The sequence below is a fragment of the Tachypleus tridentatus genome, chromosome 1 (assembly GCF_004210375.1).
Source record: "Tachypleus tridentatus isolate NWPU-2018 chromosome 1, ASM421037v1, whole genome shotgun sequence".
Lineage (NCBI taxonomy): Eukaryota > Metazoa > Arthropoda > Merostomata > Xiphosura > Limulidae > Tachypleus > Tachypleus tridentatus.
Window position 1 is genome coordinate 138,643,984 of NC_134825.1, and position 18,103 is coordinate 138,662,086.

An 18,103-nucleotide genomic window follows, 5' to 3' on the forward strand; every position below is an offset into this window, starting at 1 on the left:
ATAACTGCTAATGAATTACCCCAGGCAACAATGAACAACCTTATTCGCCATTCTTATTATTTACCTATCAGCACATTATCATTCATAATTATTTAACTTATTGATATTTCATTACTACAATTTTATTTGTTATGACATTGAAGATTACCTCATTATTAATAATAATTTAAATTATTAACTACCCTCTAGTGATACATCAAGTTGGATAATTTCATTCGGTTTGGCATTGCCTGCTGGTTGAGGCTTTTGACTTGTAATCTGAAAGGTGCCTGTTCAAATCCCCGTCACACTAAACATGCTAGTCATTTCAGCTGTGGAGGTGTAAGATTATGTTATTTTGTTTGATCAACCAGCAGCACCATTCTACTACATAATGAGGAAGATGCTACACGACACCACCACCTTTTGGCATTATGTGTACAACATTATGACACATATAACCAGATGGGAAGACCACCTGAAGAAACTTAGAGAAGTGTTAAGACGTGTGCGCAGCAGGTCTGACCACCAGACCATCGAAGTGCTATATTGGCTGCCTGTGCTGGACACAAGGTAAGCAACCAAGGAAGAGGAGAAGGTAATCCACATAAAATCTACATCACATCCATTGACCAAGCAGCAAGTCAGATCCTTCCTGGTATTAGTGAGATACTACAGGAAGCTCATCCCAAACTAGGATGAAGTTGTTGCACCATTGACTGACCTAACCAAGAAAAGCTTATTTAACAAGATGAAGAAGGATTGTTTGTTTTTGAATTTCGCACAAAGCTACTCGAGGGCTATCTGTGCTAGCCGCCCCTAATTTAGTAGTGTAAGACCAGAGGGAAGGCAGCTAGTCATCACCAAAGAATGGCGTGATTGACCGTCACATTATAACGCCCCCACGGCTGAAAGGGCGAGCATGTTTGGCGCGACGGGGATGCGAACTCGCGACCCTCAGATTACGAGTCGCACGCCTTAAGACGCTTGGCCATGCCGGACCGATGAAAAAGGAACCACAGCAGATGACATTCCAGAAATTAAACAACATGTTAGGAAGTTTACCAGTAATTGTAATGTCATACTTCAGCAAACCATTCGTTGTTCAGACTCGTTCTTCAGGTTTTGAAATTACAGCAGTACTTCTACAAGACGCATCACGACTCAGTTCCAATAAATCTTAACACAGTTAGATGTCTGCTGACGTCACAGTGCGATGACGTGAATGCTATTATATACTGAGCTCTCGTAGATCCAGAAAGTACGGGCAAACAAACCGGCTGTTTGGCTGACAGAATGACACACGCAGGGTCGTTTTTGAGAATAAAATTGTTTGCAAAGGATGTTCTGGGATCCAAATTTTGTTATGAAGATATAGATCAACATTCAAATACTTAGCTGAAAAGAAGAATGCAATGTCGTTGGCTGCCAGTCACGGAGAATCGCACGATTCTGTTAGAAAGGTAAGGCGGCTTTATCAATTTTTTTTTTTTATTATTCACACAAGTTACTTTCAATTTTCCATCATCCTGTGTAACGTTAAAAACATATTCCCAGTGGAAAGAAACTAGTCTGTTTTCATTGTGATTTTATACCCATGTGTATGAAATCGACTCAGAGCAAGTAATAATTGTTATGTAGACTTCTTACACAGGTATAATTAACTGAATTATACCGAATTATGGTCGCTCTCATTTGTAGCAGTTTCGCAATAGAATTTCCGTCCTTTTGGCTCAAACTCACTGTTAATTTCGGAACTTGTTTCATATACTAGTACATTGTATTTTCAAAACCCATTTCTTTTGAAAGAATGAATGTAATTCCTGTGATATCATTTGATATCATTAAACACTGAACAATAAAAATACATTAGTTCGTCTACGCTCATCTTTTTAATTTCTACCCAGTATAATGGGTTGTACACGATGAGGAATAAGATTTTCCTCATTGGTAAAAGGCCAGATGACAGAGAAACACGGGCAATAAATTTATCCGTAGTTTTCATAGACGATGTCTGATTAGGGACTATAAAACCCAACTGTGTTTTTGTATCTCCCCACTACCATTTGAAAAAAAAGAAGAAGATTGAAATCGCTTTGAAGAGTCAGTTTATTGCCCGAATGTGTTTATCTGTCATTTGGCCTTTTATCAATGAGGAAAATCTTATTCCTCATCGTGTACAACCCTCTATACTGGATAGGAATTTAAAAAATGAGCAGAGATGAACTAATGTATTTTTATTGTTCAGTGTTTTATGATATCAAAGTAAATGCTATCTAAAGCACGACTCACTTGGAAAAAAATATGCCTATAATTTCTAAATTACTTTCAACTGAATAGGAAAAAACATTTGTGATGTAGAATTAATATCTGCTTCATACTCAATAAATGTTCACTAATCACAATCCAAAAGCACGTCTGTAAATGAAATTCCTCGTAGCTCTGCCAGTGTTGTTACCGGGAGTGTTTTCCTGGTTTGCATTGTATCATGATCTTAAAATAGCACAAATCCACAACCATGATAATGCATATTTCTTGTGCTGTAATGGTGCTTCAATGGACTTCAGTAGCACTACTCCTGCACACAGCGCAGTAAGGGTAGTTGTTTCTGTTTGTTACGGTTTTACACTTCATGCATTCAGGTCTTCGCGTAGCAATTAAAACTAGGCACAATATATTTATTTATTTGATTGACGTTTTGACCTGAAGTTCTGAAGACAGCCGTCATCAGGTAACTTTGGCGTGATTTCCATTTTGAAAAAATATATAAATAAATCATACTAGCTGGGTTACGGAAGTTACGTAAATTCATGATTAATGAAAGTTATCTTAGGACACGAACAGTTATTTCCTTTATATATAAATATGAAACAAACAACGAAAATGCCCATAAATACAGCTAAACACTAAATGTGAAATTGTAAATTTGAATGTACCTTCTCATGGACCCAACAAACCTTCATGCCAAATTTGAAGATCCATCAACACGGGTGAAGTTGTGGTATTTTTAAACAGAAAAGATCAATCAATTATAAAATGTATAAAAACATAATATAAATGAGTTAAAAGTAAAAAGAAAGTCAGATATTTTTAAGTTAAAATATATGCGTGAAAGTGATTTACATTACAGTCGCAAATCTCCAAAAACTACTCACTTCTAAACATTTTTGTTAGTTTTTGTATAACTTTAGTTTAAATACATCTAAATCTTGATTCATATGTTGTTTTAATCAGACCTTGTGTAAATGAAAATGTGCAAACTTTAGTATAAATACATGTAAATCTTAATTCATATGTTGTTTTATTCAGACCTTATGTAAATGAAAATCTGCAAATTTGTCCGTTTTTACATAGAAAATAGGTTAATTTCTAAATTTTATTATACAGGTCACAAAGGCAAAGCTTGAAGGGAATAATGGCCATTTTCTGTACTTTTACAACATAAGCAAATAAGAAATAACACATACTATCCAGGAACAAAATTTGTGTAACATAGTGATATTGATGTAAGATTGACCAGTGAACTGTGCAAAAGAAAAAAGAAAGCTGAATAATCTGGCAATAGACTGCATTTAAACGTTTTTTGTTGTTTTTTTCTCCATTATAATAAACCTTTAACTCATTTTTTTCATCAACAGTTATTGGTACTAGAAAGGTTTTTACACCAAATACATAGCTCCTCCAAACGTTTGTGTGGAGAACATTCATTCACTTTTGCAATACCGAGGAAATTTAATTTGTACGTATGGAAGGACCACACGGTTTTAAGTGTTCAGAAAGAAGTTATGTAGGCAATAGATACATAAGATTTATACATTTTATTCATGAAATACATGAAGTAGTTAATTTTGCTGATTTGTAGGCAGTATAGTTTAGATGTCTTTCTGGATATGAATAAGTTATAGAAGTTATAAAGTTAAGATAATTTTAATGGTACAAAACTAATTTTTTAGATACAGTACAATTAAAGATATATTTATAATGGCATTCAGATATACTTTGTATTTTATTCATTCGATGTATTTTTACAAGTATTTTCTCTTTCTTTTTATACTACTTTTTTCAAGGACTGTATCTATAACCATACTTCTTAAAATTTCAGTCTTTATATATAACATCATACAGCTAATTTACTTGTATTAATTTTGAACATCTGTGTATATTAAAAATATAATTCTCATAAATTACAGCAAAACCTTCAGCGGTAATATCCCTTGGAAGAGGAATTGACGAAGCAATGTATGAGAAAGAATTATCCATGGAAAAAATGTCGGAACTTCAAAGTAAAACAACACTTAGACTCCAATAAAGACAGTTACTCTGTAATATCAAATATTAAAACAATATCCCTTGAAAGAAAAGTTGACAAAGCCACGTATGGAAGAAGAAGGTCGAGAGATTGCGACAGAAAATACTTTAGTTTTGTTTGTTTGTTTGTTTGTTTGTTTGTTTGTTTATTTGGAATTAAGTACACAACTTCACCATGGGCTACCTGTGTTCTGTCCATCAGGAGTATCGAAAACCGATTTCTATTGGTGTGAGTCCGCAGACATACCACTATGCCACTACGAGGAGCCACCTATGGAAAAGAATTATCCATGGAAAAAGAAGGTCGGGAGATTGTGACTGAAAAACCCTTGAGACTCAAATAAAGAAAGTTACTATGTAATAGCAAATATTAAAACAATAATAGATGAATATATAAGATACGATAACTGGGAAAAAGAAATAAACAATGACACTATACATAATGAAATTTTACCTACAAAACACCCAGAAAATTTATGTAATCTAAAACACAAAAAGAGGTCATCTAAACTTAAATAGTAATGTAAATAAAGTGTATATGTTTAAAGTTTCTCAGCAGACGAATGTTTTATACAATGTTATAAAAAGTAAGCACTATACTTGACAAACATGGAAGTGCATTTAACGCTACATTTGTTATCCTTTTGTTTGTTTTTCATTTAATCGTTGTATATTTTCTAATTATTAACATGACATTTTAAATCTTGTTGTATACTTTTTATCATAATAGATGTTTATGAAAGTCATTATACAATTTAGGAGTGCACGAAAATTGTATTTAATCTAAAATGACGCCACAAAGTGAGTGATTTTTCACACACACACACATGAGTATAAAGATCTAATTATTTATATTAAAGAATGAACTTAAAGATAAATACTCTATACAATAATATCGTTAGCCTAAAAAGAACCACGAATGATATAAGACATCAAATGATACAGTGAATTTTAAACACAAAAAAACATTTTTCCTGTGGTGTATTATGTTCAGTTGCTTGTTTTTCGTTTTTGAGAATGCTATCCTTTGCCTTTAAATATTTTTAAAGTGCCCGATATGAAACAAGTACATTAATTATTACAGAAATAAAGTCGTTTTGGCAACGATCAGAAAGGCTATGTCCGTTCAAACTCTTGGCTATTACTCGCTAGGCCCTTAATTGAAAGTTATTATCAATAGCTTTTAATTGCTTGATATTTCTTAAAGGTGTTTGAAAATAAATTAAAGAACCTAAAAAGAGACTACTATGAGGTTTTGTTTTCAGCAGAGGTCCTACATTTCATCAAATGTTTTGTCTACAAGTTAACCTTAAATCGTAACGTGGATTCTGTTTTATAGATGTCTTGGTACATCTATAATCAAATTCGTACTGGTCACATTGTAAAACCGTTGTAACATAAACTATGTCCTTTTTTACGTACTAAACTTTCAAATCATGCCTCACAGCGAAGAAATTACTCTAAGATTATACATGGTCTTTTACTCAATGAGATATGGTGAATTAATTTCCACTGAAAGTTATAAATATGAAATTTTGAACAAAGTAAATCACTTACATAGGTCACACCTAGTATAGAAAATAGGTTATTGTATATACTACTTAAACTACCTTGGCCATATCATATAAAATCTAGTTTTTTTGTGCTACCGCTCCATTTTGTTTAGAAACAAAACTATGCCTTGATATTCTATGTTAAAAGTATGTATATTACATTTAAAAAACATTCACAGAGGTCGGCTTGGATTCCACTTCTTTAGTTTTTTTACCTTTCAATTTACGCATATATTGAGATTAACGTAGACCTTTTCAAGTTTTTGGTAAGGTGTAAAAACATCGAAGTTAAGAGATTAGTTACTGTAATTTGTTTGCTTTTACTAGTTTTTCTCGAAGTTTCCACTTTTATTTTTCCGGATAAAGTATCTTTTTTATTATTATTTCTTTATCTCTCCCAACATGCTGTCATTAGTTCTAAAATGATTATGTTTGAAACCAATTTTCAGGTTTAAACTTTGTGATATAATTTTCACTACAAATCATAGGCCTATAGGTTTTTGGGTGCTTCATTTTTTCGGCGTTTAAACTATTTTTAGGTTATACGACGTAATTAGAAAAATGTGTTTTGTGTGTTGTAAGAGATTTACAAAATTCTAATTTGTCATATGTTTTTGTCAGGTGAAGCAATACTCGTAATAATTATTTTAAAATGTTTCATTATTTCGACAGCCTTACTGTGAACAGTATTTTGGTCCATAAACCAATATTTTCTCAGGAAATTCGGTCAGCACACATACTAAGCAATCAACGCATATTAGTCATTGTAATAAAATAATAAACATAAAGAACGTAGTATACATGAAATAATAATTCTATTTTATCAGCGCATGTGCAATACCTACATAAATGTTTGTAATTTTCATTAAAAATTAGGAATATTTAATTTTCAAGGTATCTTCTGGCTCAGCAGTATTAAGATTGCTATATACTTTTTTCTAGTGTAACTTACTTTATAACAGTACCTACTACAAGAAAGATCACATGATACCATGTGTGAATGACTTAAATCAAAGACTATAAGGGTGAAAGGAACTTATTTATTTTCTCGAACAATGTTCTATATTATATTTATATGCACTGTATGCATAACAGTTTTATGTTAAATAACAGGCGAAAAACGTTTAATATGATATAAGAACTGTCTCGTTAAAATAATAGTTTTATCTGTAACTTTTTAAAACATATAATTAAAGATAGAAGAGAAAGATTCCATGTTAATTATGCCCTGTAATGTATTGACTAGTACATGTTTATTTTAATATCGATGTTTGTTTTAATTAAATATATATTTAGAAATGCATGTAACTTTTATTGTTAAAGGAGTATCACGAACGTTCCGCCTATCATCTAAATTTGTAAAAGATTATCGAGTGTAATAATCAACATTATATGTTGTACGAAAGCACTAGCGTATCTTCATATACCATTGCCAAATGAAAATTGGAGAATCTCAACCTAATAGTTTGTAAATCGATGCGACTAGAGACAGTTTTATATTGTTGGTTTGCTACAGTTAGTTTACTATAAATAACAGAATCTATAACTATGATAAACGCTTATTAATCATAAAATTACAGATATTTGACCAGGAACGTTTATAGATTTCAAATATTACAAACCATTTAACTTCAGTAAATTAGCATCGGACATTAGTATTTCTACTAAAACATTAGATATTTTTGTCGGGTAAAAACCTACGTGTGAAGAAGCTGGTTAGCTTCCTGTCGTGTACCTGTGTATCAATACAGAATTAATTCGCTCTTCGTAAACCGATGATAAAATATTCATTTCTAGGCTAGTTAGAAAAATCAGTGTTGTGTGAAAGTTTGTAAAACAATTTGTATATAAATTAGTATCTGTAATAACTATTATTCTAAACTGTATTATTGTTTGTATATTAAAGTATATTTGTGTTAAGAAAGAAAACTGCGTGTATCATTCTTGTTGGCAAATATCATGAACTTGATACATATCGACATTCATTAATCTCTAAATTTAAATTAAAACTTCTGGCTATTTGAAATTGTAATACGTAAAATATTAATTAGAGATTCGTCGGAGATAAACTATAATACGTAAAAACTACAGGTTGAGAAACTCGTGACCCGAAGTTTTAGCAAACTATAACAGTAACAATGACCAATCTGTGTTAAAGTTTATGATTTTTTAAAAATATGATTGAAAAATATGCCATTGCTTAGTTTTCACATTAATATAGCTAAAAATTAAAATTATATTTTAGGTACCGCTGTGTTCAACCGCTTAAATTGTATTTATTCTTAACGTGGTATGAAGGTAATAGTCTGGTAAGTGTCAATTCAAGTGGATTGAATATGGTAGTAAAGGTATTTTACCACTGTAATTACATCACAGAAATAATTAATTACTTCATGTATTTACGAATCGTTGTTTATATCTTACAACAAATTAACATTAATTATTAACATTTAAACTTAAATGGCAACAATATTGACCAAGGAACCTTTTATTGTCGTCTATTTACCAATAGTGATACAATATTATTTTTCCAGTATCGTCCATTAAATTAAACACCAAAGCACACAAAGCCAGCCCTTACCACTCCAATAATTATCAAACTTTCCTTAAAAGTTAATGCATCTGGCATGTCTGAAGGGAATTCGTTAAAAAGGCAAACCCCCACCTTTATAACACTTGAAAAGTAAAGTAGTCTTAGCTGAAAATGACTTCTACCCTGTACAAATTCATATTGATGTTTTATACGTTTACCATTCTCACATTTAAATATGGAAAAAATATGTATTGACACTATAACTTGTTGTTTTTTTTAATGTTACCAATAATACTATTAAACACCTTGATAATATCCCTTCTAACTTTTTTATCAGATAAAACAAGTTCAGGAATCTTAACCTACTTTTATATAATAGATATCCTACTAATCCTCCTTTGAACCATTTTCAAAAATTCAGTGCCATTTCTAAGGTAAGGAACCAAAGACTGAACACATTACTCTTAAGGTGTCTCAACCAATGATTTGTTTTGATGGAAATGATCTTTTTCTTTAGTTAATATTCTTAAGATTATTTCCATCAAAATTATATTCATAATTGAAATTGTAATATCCAAAACATTCCACTAACAGAAACTTGAATAGATTCAACATAATTACTATTAGCTTTGATATCCTTGAGTTGAAAAGGTAGCTTACATTTTACGCATAAAACTACTCCCTTTTTTACTTTAGTACTCTATTCTTAGTAAACAACCTATCACCTTATGTATGAAAGAAATTATCATCAAAATTGTCTACATTTAGCCAGTTTTCAGTTATTCCCAAGCTATCAAAATGCTATGTTCTGACAGCGATCTGAGGTTGAAGTCATCCATTTTATTTCTTTAAATTGTATACTTGTAGCATTATAATAACATTTTTACTTACTGGTAAAACTACCTTTGTACCTTGTTCCCATGCCATACCTCTTTCTGTATGTTATTTTCTATTCATTATTCTGGCCCCCTCCAGTTGTCTTTAGAACTAGAAGTTAGAGTTGATTTAATAGCTTTTACAAACAAGCTGTCCCTACCTTGTTAGTATTACTATTATGAAAAGTTGTCAGATGAGCCTTGTCAGGTTTAGAGAGCATAGTAGGCAATGGCAAATTCACATTCTTATTTATTCAATATGATTGTAAAATAATGTGTATAACTAATTTATTGAAAATATGGTAATTAGATGTAAATGGATTTCAAACGAAGAATATTTCTAGCAAAAATACTGTTAAAGTTGTGTAGTCTGCTTTGTTGTTATTTTGAAAGGTCAAGTCTGAGGTCATCAATAAATTCTTTTCAGTTTCTGCAGCATTTTTTTTTTTACTGACTTATGACCGGAAGTGGTGATTACTATAGTTGGAAAAATAACAGTGGTAAAATAAGTTTGATAGTGTATATCTCTGAAATAGGAAGGTTATTGGATGTTTAAAACAGAACTTTCTAAGCAACTTAAAAAAAATTGAACTGTAAAAATTAAAAAAAAAAATGAATGTCTCACAACAACACGAAAGTCTACCACTGGTGCAGTGGTAAGTCTTCGGATTTACAATGCTAAAATCACGGGTTTGATTCCCTTTGGTGGACTTACCAAATAGCTCAATGTAGCTTTGCTATAAGAAAACATACACAACAATATAAAAATGATAGAAAAATTAAATTATATGAACTGTTTAAAGCAAAATAAATGCTGCATACAGTAAAAGGTAGTTTATTTGGCATTGGATTAACCAGAAAAATTGATTAGCTGGAATTTTCTATATTTTCCCTGTACAAACAGTTATTGAATAAACTGGCAGTATCTACAAATACATCTGGAATGTTTAGTGAAGAAAAAGCAAGTGAAATATTTCAGATTCTTAAAGCTTGTTAATAACACCATTAAAATGTAAATAATAATGTTCATGTTAATGTAATAATGTTCAGGGTAATAAAGATATAAATAATCTTGAGGAATAACATGATAATTGCATTGTTTACTTTCATCCATTCGCCTTGTGTTCTAATGTTTTCTTGAATACTCTGTAATTTGAATAAAGTAATAATCTGTACTACTGTAATAATAATGTCAATGTTTATAAAGAAATAATATTAGTAATCTTGAAGAATAATGAATGCAGATCACATTTACATACTTCATGGTGTTGCCATCACTTTGTTTGCATTTTTGCTTAATTTATACCAGCTTTGGTTGTCAACACAAGCATTTCATGTCTTTATGTTTGCATTATGATGGTGTTTTTAGTCTTTATTATTGCTTAAAATTGTTATGATTATCATTAATGTTGAAATATTACCAGAAATCTTGCTGCAAAAAACTTTTTAGTCTCATTAGTATTGGTATTTGTTGACACTGAATTAATTAGTACTGCCTTTGACCCACAGATGTTGTATCATAAATCTTTTACTTTAATAAGTTTGTTCTGTGTTTTATAGCTAGTGTGATTTTTTTTAAATATATCGACAGTGAGAAAGAAAAATTCAAGGGATGTCAGTGACACCTATCATATGCTCTTATTCTTTTCTCAATCACAATTTTTAGTAAAGAAGATTGCATGATTAAAAGGATGAAAACTTGCACTGACTTTATATTAATAAAGATCATTTATCAAATATTCATTGAACAAATACATCAACACCTTCAGTACTTCAGCACTTTTATTATGATTACATACTTGGTGGACAAGTGAAATTTAGATAACTTGTCGGTTTGATATTTAAAAGTACATTGTTAACTAAATATGTTTAGATAGTTTATATGTATCATCACTATTAGTCATGTTTTATTCAATCTGTCTGGAATTTATTTTTCATCATTGTTAAATATGTGTTTAATAATAATGCTTTTTATCAGTGTTGGATTAACATTTTGTTTATGATGTACTACATCTCTGATATAATAATTCTTTTCCTGTTTGTAAGGCTGATCTTTGCTTTGACTCTTTTTTTCCTATGATTTTGATACCAGAAACCAAATTTTCTCCTCACAGTCTTTAAATTGGAGTTTGTCCCCATGGTACTTACATTGTTGATTGTTCCTAATTGATCAAAGTCAAGGGTTCCAGTTTAGGGCCCTACTGTTTTGACTAACTTCAGCTCTAAGTATCTTGTCTTGGTGGTACAGGTTCTTTCCTGACATCTTCACTCAATGGGCCTTTGTACTCATTCTTATATAGATGACTGGCTACTGCTCATTTCTTCCTGTTCATAATCCGGAGATCATACTTTTTTGTTTCTATAAAAAGTAGGACTGGTTCAATTCCTGATGAAAGGGAGAAAGTCCATTCTTACCCCCCACTCAATTCCTCATTCATTTGATGGTTTTCTTCATTCCTGCCTCAGTTGAGCCTAGCCTTTTTTTCTGTCTATTTGGGATATGGAGCAAGCAGTTTACAAGGCCCTCACTTTATGTTCTCTCACTGCTCGAGAGGCTCTGTCTGTTTTGGGAATATGGGCTTTCTTTGAAAATGTCATTCCTGTGAGTCAGATTTTTATGTGTTTTCTTCAGCAGACACTCCAAGCTTAGTGGAACTTCTAAATGGATTCATTGGACCATCCTTTTCTCCTTCATTCTTTAATCAGAGCTGAGCTGGCTTGATGGTTATAGAGACTAGACCACAGTGGGGTGTTACTCCTACCCAATGACAGGATTAACATCTGTTTATGGACTTGCAATTAAGAGGGTTGAGGTGCTAATCTCACTTCCAGGTTTTGGTTGGTCGAGGAGCCTTCTCTCCATATTGACTTCCTCAAACTTATGGTGGTTCATTATGCATTGTTACTCTTCTGCAGGTGAGGGTGGTTATGGGACACACTGACTACTTTACAGTGATCACTTATATCACCAAGAAAAGGTATACCAATTCCAGGTCTCTGTGCTTTCAAATCCTGGATCTCCTTTTCTTGGTCTACAGTCACCACATTGTGGTCTTAGCTTGCCATGTTTCTGGTATCATGAATATGGTTGTGGATTAATTATCTCATCCAAACAAGATTTTCCCCATGGAGTGTTCTCTTGATCTACAGATCTTGCAGTGTGTATGTGTTCCCACCTGGGGACACTTCATATATGCCTTTGCTACCAACTGCTACACCAAACTCCATTTTTGTCTCTTGTTCCACATCCATTTACTTTTACTGTGTAGGTGAACATTTTCAGTCCAGGTTGGAGGAGTCTTCACATCGATGCTCACCATTTTGTTTGACTCCTCTCTAGTGCTCCATCCCTAATGCAAACCACTCCATGTCTAGTCCTGCTATGGTTCTCATTGCTATGAACGTTACTTGTACAACCTTTCATACTTTTACCTTTGGCTCTGTTTCTACTCTGTCAACCTAGATTGGACATTGTTCCTCCAAATATTGCCACACTTCATCTTTACACATGGTTTCTGTTAAGTCCGTTGCTTTAGTCTAAGGACTGACTCCACATGTTGCATCTTTCCTTTCTCATTCCATCAGACCTTTATCCATTCCCATTTACCAAAAGCAGTGGTCTGTTTTTCAAGTTTGATCTCTACAATGTGGTTTCCCTTTTGTTCTACATCTTTTTCAATTTTTCACCTGTTTGTTTGAAAAAGGTTTGTCTACTCCAACTGCATTAAGCTATTGGGTAGCCTTGTTGAAAACCTTACATTTCTTCTAGTTTCATAAAGTTTTGTCTTCCCCTGTTGTTCCCTCCTTTTTTTACTCCTTTTGAATCATGCATCCTCTTTGTTTCTTTGATTTACCTGATTGGTATTTTATTGTGGTACTTTATGCATTTTCCATTCTCTGTTCAAGCATCAGTGTGTTTCTTGTAATATTTTACCCTCAAAACCTACTTTCTTATCCTCATTGGTTGTAGATGTCATTGATCAGACGTTTGTGCCTTCATATTAGCTGAATCCTCTACCATTCCTCTTTTGTTCTTCCATATCCTGACTAATACTTTCTTCATAAGACCTATGCTGCCCATGAAAGCAGTTTGACTTTCACACACATATCTGTACCTTCCATTTCTCACATGTACCTCCATTTCAAACTTGATTGGCTATTTTGTCCTGTTTGCTTCTTACAGTAGCATGTACTGCATTCTTTTAGAGTTAATGTTCCTGACTTTTTATTCCCTGGAACCCATCAGTTTCTCTTGCTCTATCCCCTGTTATGCTCACTGGTTGGGTTTCTCAACTTGTTAGGATGGTGTATTCAGATTTATTGATGGAAAGTTGCTTTTCTACGATGTTTCTTCTAATCAGATTTGTTATCTCATTATCTTTTACTGCTCACCATTGTTGTTCTTTGGAGATGATAATTCAGGCCAGAATGTAGACTAGTACCAATGCCGTCGACGGGGTATTAACCCTGATCCTGAACTTCATATCGGTGAAGTTTTGCTGCCAGTGGTCCCGGAGACCAAGTTCTTGGGGCTTATCTTTGATCGTAAACTGACCTTTGTACCACACTTAAAGCAGCTTCGGGTCAAATGCACAAGAGCACTGAACATCCTCCGTGTTCTCTCTTCTACCAGTTGGGGGGGGCAGATCGCTGTTCAATGTTAAAGGTATATTGTGCTCTTGTTAGATCGAAACTCGATTATGGATCAATGGTCTATGGCTGTGCCAGACCCTCGGCCTTAAAGATGCTGGACCCCATTCATCATCAAGGACTTCAACTCTGCACTGGGGCTTTCCGTACCTCTCCAGTTCAAAGTATATACATTGAATCTCATGAACCTTCTCTACACCTTCACCGTTTGCAACTATCTTTACAATATACTTCGAAACTTCATTCCTTACCAAAGCATCCCACCTGGAAATGTGTTTTCCTTCCTCGGTGGGCAGTACTTTTTCAGAATAGACGATCTGTCATTGCTCCGTTTGGCCTTTGCATCCGGGCGCAATTGGATGAATTGGGTCTGTCCTTGGATAACATTGCAGATTCCACAGGTTGGCCCATCCCACCATGGCTTATTACAGCCCCCAAATCTGACCTTTCTTTCAGTAACCTAAAAAAAGGCAGATACTCCAGATTGGAAGTACCGTCTTTTATTCAATGAATATCTTTCAAACAATCATTCAGTTCCCATTTATACAGATGGTTCCAAATCAGGTAATTCAGTGGGCTCTGCTATGGTTTGCTATGGGTCAGTAGTTGTGCACAGAATCCCTTCTACAGTTTCTGTGTTCACTGCTGAACTGTATGCCATATCTCTTGCCCTGGATCATATTGCAGCTGAGCAGTACTCCAACTGCACTATTTATACTGATTCGCTAAGTTCTATACTTGCCTTGGAATCGCTACACGTTAGCTCACATCCTATTCTCGCTGATATTCGAAACCGACTGGCCCATTTCTCATTAGCAGCTACTTCAATCCAGTTTTCTGGATACCAGGACATGTTGGTATTCTCGGGAACGAGCTTGCAGACATGGCTGCTAAATATGTCTACTTCAGCACCATCACTCCTATGCCTATTCCATACATGGACTATGGTGTTGTCTTCAAGGCTCAGCTCCGTGCCAGCTGGCAGTCCACTTGGAGTGAGCAACGTGACAACAAACTTTTTCAAATCAAACCCAAAATTGGACTTTGGCCATCTAGCTTCCGTAAAGTTCGGAAGGAGGAAGTTGTTCTCACTAGGCTATGCATTGGTCACAATTTTTTAACTCATCATTTTCTTTTATCTGGAACTGATGCACCAATGTGTAGTTTGTGTAACACTCAAATCACTATCAGCCACGTTTTACTTTCTTGCCATCGTTACAATTCTCAACGACGGCAATATTTTAAAATTTTTTCCAAGGGTCAGTCTGTAACATTGGTGATGGTGACTCTGTCCACCTTGATAATGTTTTTAATTTTTTAATGGCCATTAATCTTTTTAATCTCATTTAAGTGTTGCATATTTATTCATTACACCTTTTTAATTGTGGTTTCTTTTTTACAGTTTTAATCTTTCTCCTTCAATTTGGCATTGGACAATGGCCAGAACATTAAATAACTCAACACCAGGGCTGGAAAGGCCAACTTCAGGTGACTAACGCTACTGTTTGAACTATCCGTTTGAACTACTCGTTAGTCGTCCTGGCGAGTTGTTATTATACTTTTGCTGCATATCATTTCACACTTTTACTACTTAACTTTTTAGTACTGGCCATATTGACTCATAACCCAGAACCAGGACTGGAAAGACCAACTTCAGGTGACTGACGGTGGTTTTTATACTTACCTGTTAGTCTTCCTGGCGGGTTATGATCATTACCATTCTGCTACAGGTAGTTCTTTACAACTTTGTTGACTGGATGTCAACATTGGTTTTTACGCTATTTTCTGTTTTAATTGCAGTTTTGATTTTATCTTCAATTACTTTTACAAATTTTACTCCATTTACTTGACTTTTATCTTTTTACTGGACATTTGGCTACTCATTATTACGATTTTGCGGAGTGTCTTTTAAAACTTTTATTCTTTTACATTTTGATAATAGCTGCTATGACACATAACCCGGAACCAGGACTGGAAAGACAAACTTCAGGTGACTGACGGTGGTTCTTGTACTTACCTGTTAGTCTTCCTGGCGGGTTATGATCATTACCTTTTTGCTAGAGTAAATACCTTACAACTTCTTATACTCTGCCTTCTATCTTAACATTGTAGACTAGGTGTCAACATTGGTTTTATACTTTTTTGTTTTACCTTCATTTCCATTTATGTCTATTACTACATTTATTTATTTATTTTATTTATTTATTTTTTTACATTTTTACCGAATGTCTGGTGCAGATAGCCTCGCTGCTTTGTGCCATAAAACACTAAATCAGTCAATCAATCAAAGTCTCATTCATTCATAAAACATTTCTCATGGACTTCATGAGTAATGCAGAAGGGAAATTCTGTCCATACATGTTGATCCTTTGAGTGAATAAATTGAGGTCAGTCTGTTTTTCGAAGTGGGAAATTGTGGACACCCATTGCATTTTCTCCAATTTGACATTCCTCGGACTCTCCACTATATTTACTTTTCTGTGAAGCAAGTGATGTTTTATCAGTTCCCATTTGCATTGCATAATTTTTGTTTACCAAACATACTCAGTAAGAAGAAGATAAAGCTAGTTTCCCTTCTTCCATTTCCTCTGAATGAGTTTTTCCAGGTGGACAACTGTAAGTTGGAGCAAGATTAATACACATGGGATCTTCTTTAAAATGTTCTGCTCCCACAGCTGTGTACAGTAGAGGCCCCTGTTATCATTATTTCCAGTTGCAGAAGATTCTTTCACTGTTTTCATGGTTTAGTTTGGTGGACTTCATCTCCCTTCTAATGCTAGCAACAGGATATATGGATACTGTTTCTATGGTTGAGCAAATGTTTCATGTCTCTCATAATTCCAGATACATGATGCACTAAAGTTAGATAAGTTCTGATATCTTCTCATAATACCAGTTGCAGATATTGTTCTATTCTTATGGTTGCATTGAAGCCAGGTAATGTCTGTAATGTCAGGTCCAGTTTGTTGTACTTCTTGCCCCTATGGTGATTTTAGGAGTTTGTCCTTTTTTGGCCTATTGCTAACTTTTTGTTCCCAATTCTGGTTGCTTGATGTCTGACACACTATTTACTTATGATTGACATTGATGAGTGAACATAAAATGTCTGCTTTCCCTCGCCATTATATTTATGTAACACTAAATGTTTAAAGAGTCCATTTTGATCCTCTACCTCCTAATGCTGATAACAAATTGTGGAACCTTGTCTATTCAGTTGAGAGAGATTATCTATATAGTTCATTTAGTTTATAGATGACTATAGATTGCACTTTTGCACGCTTTTTTTTTTTCTCTACTCATATCAGGTTTATTTCCTGCTTCAAGGGTGAAGAGCATACGTATAATTGTTGTGCAATATCTTCCATTTGTGCTTTGGCTTCATCTCAGAACACACCTGTTCATTTTGGGCAGTTGCTTTCTACTTGGCTTCAATGTTGAGTGCCTAAACCAGCCACTTTGCAATATGGGATTATAGTTTTGAATGAGAGGAACTAAGTAACACTGGATCACAAGTTAACATTTTCTTACCCTGAAAATGTATTTCTGACAGGCCTCTTATCTGGTTATTTGAAATGCTCCTAATGCCTCATCAGTTCTGCAGCCAATGTTTTCTTTCTTTTAACATATTTAGAGAAATTTTTGCTGTTTGATTTAACACTATCATCTAGCTGTTTGTTATGAGCATTTTTGGATTTTTAATTTATTTTGTAATCAAATGCTCATCTCTCCTTTGTTTTGTAATTGTTTCAACCTACATGTCAATTTAAATTTATGGTATTTATCTATGATTTTTGTCTTTAATGTCTTTAGTAATCCAACTGAATTTGACCATCTTTTTTTTCTCGTATTTTTAGGAAAATACCTATCTTGAATGAAAAGCAGTTAACTTTGGAAAAGTTCCAACATCTGTTCCATATTGCTCTTTAACTCATTTTACCGATTCACTAGTTGTTATAGTAAAATTTAAAAAATGCTTCATCAGGTTGTTTGTATGGTCAACATTATTTGCAGAATAAATATGAAATTGAACTTTCTCTGATTGAAAAACTTGACATTAAGAAAAATTAAACTTGAGATCAGTAAATGCACATTTAAATAATTTTTATTCTTACATACATTTGAGTTTTTTTTAGAATATCTTGTATAACTGTTAATTTCTTCTATGTTCTTTTAAACCTTTGTTTGAAAACAATAAATCTAACAAG

General features: G+C 33.5%; 1 protein-coding gene and 1 long non-coding RNA gene across 5 annotated transcripts in view; both read left to right on the top strand.

The window, feature by feature from the left end:
* The first annotated feature begins 1,238 nt into the window (after positions 1-1,238).
* On the top strand, positions 1,239-7,769 carry LOC143225379 (uncharacterized). Its single transcript, XR_013013821.1, has 2 exons — positions 1,239-1,442; positions 4,170-7,769. It is a non-coding gene; the product is annotated as an uncharacterized LOC143225379 (long non-coding RNA).
* A 121-nt stretch (positions 7,770-7,890) lies between these two features.
* The window catches only part of LOC143225383 (peptidyl-tRNA hydrolase 2, mitochondrial-like), a 57,908-nt gene continuing 47,695 nt past the window's right edge, over positions 7,891-18,103 (top strand). For 2 of the 4 annotated variants that reach the window (XM_076454678.1, XM_076454697.1), the window contains exon 1: positions 7,895-8,149. The gene's annotated coding sequence lies outside the window, so the exon portion shown is untranslated. Of the gene's footprint in view, positions 8,150-8,710; positions 8,808-18,103 lie in introns of all 4 variants that reach the window. The other 2 variants (XM_076454688.1, XM_076454707.1) reach the window with 2 other exon arrangements.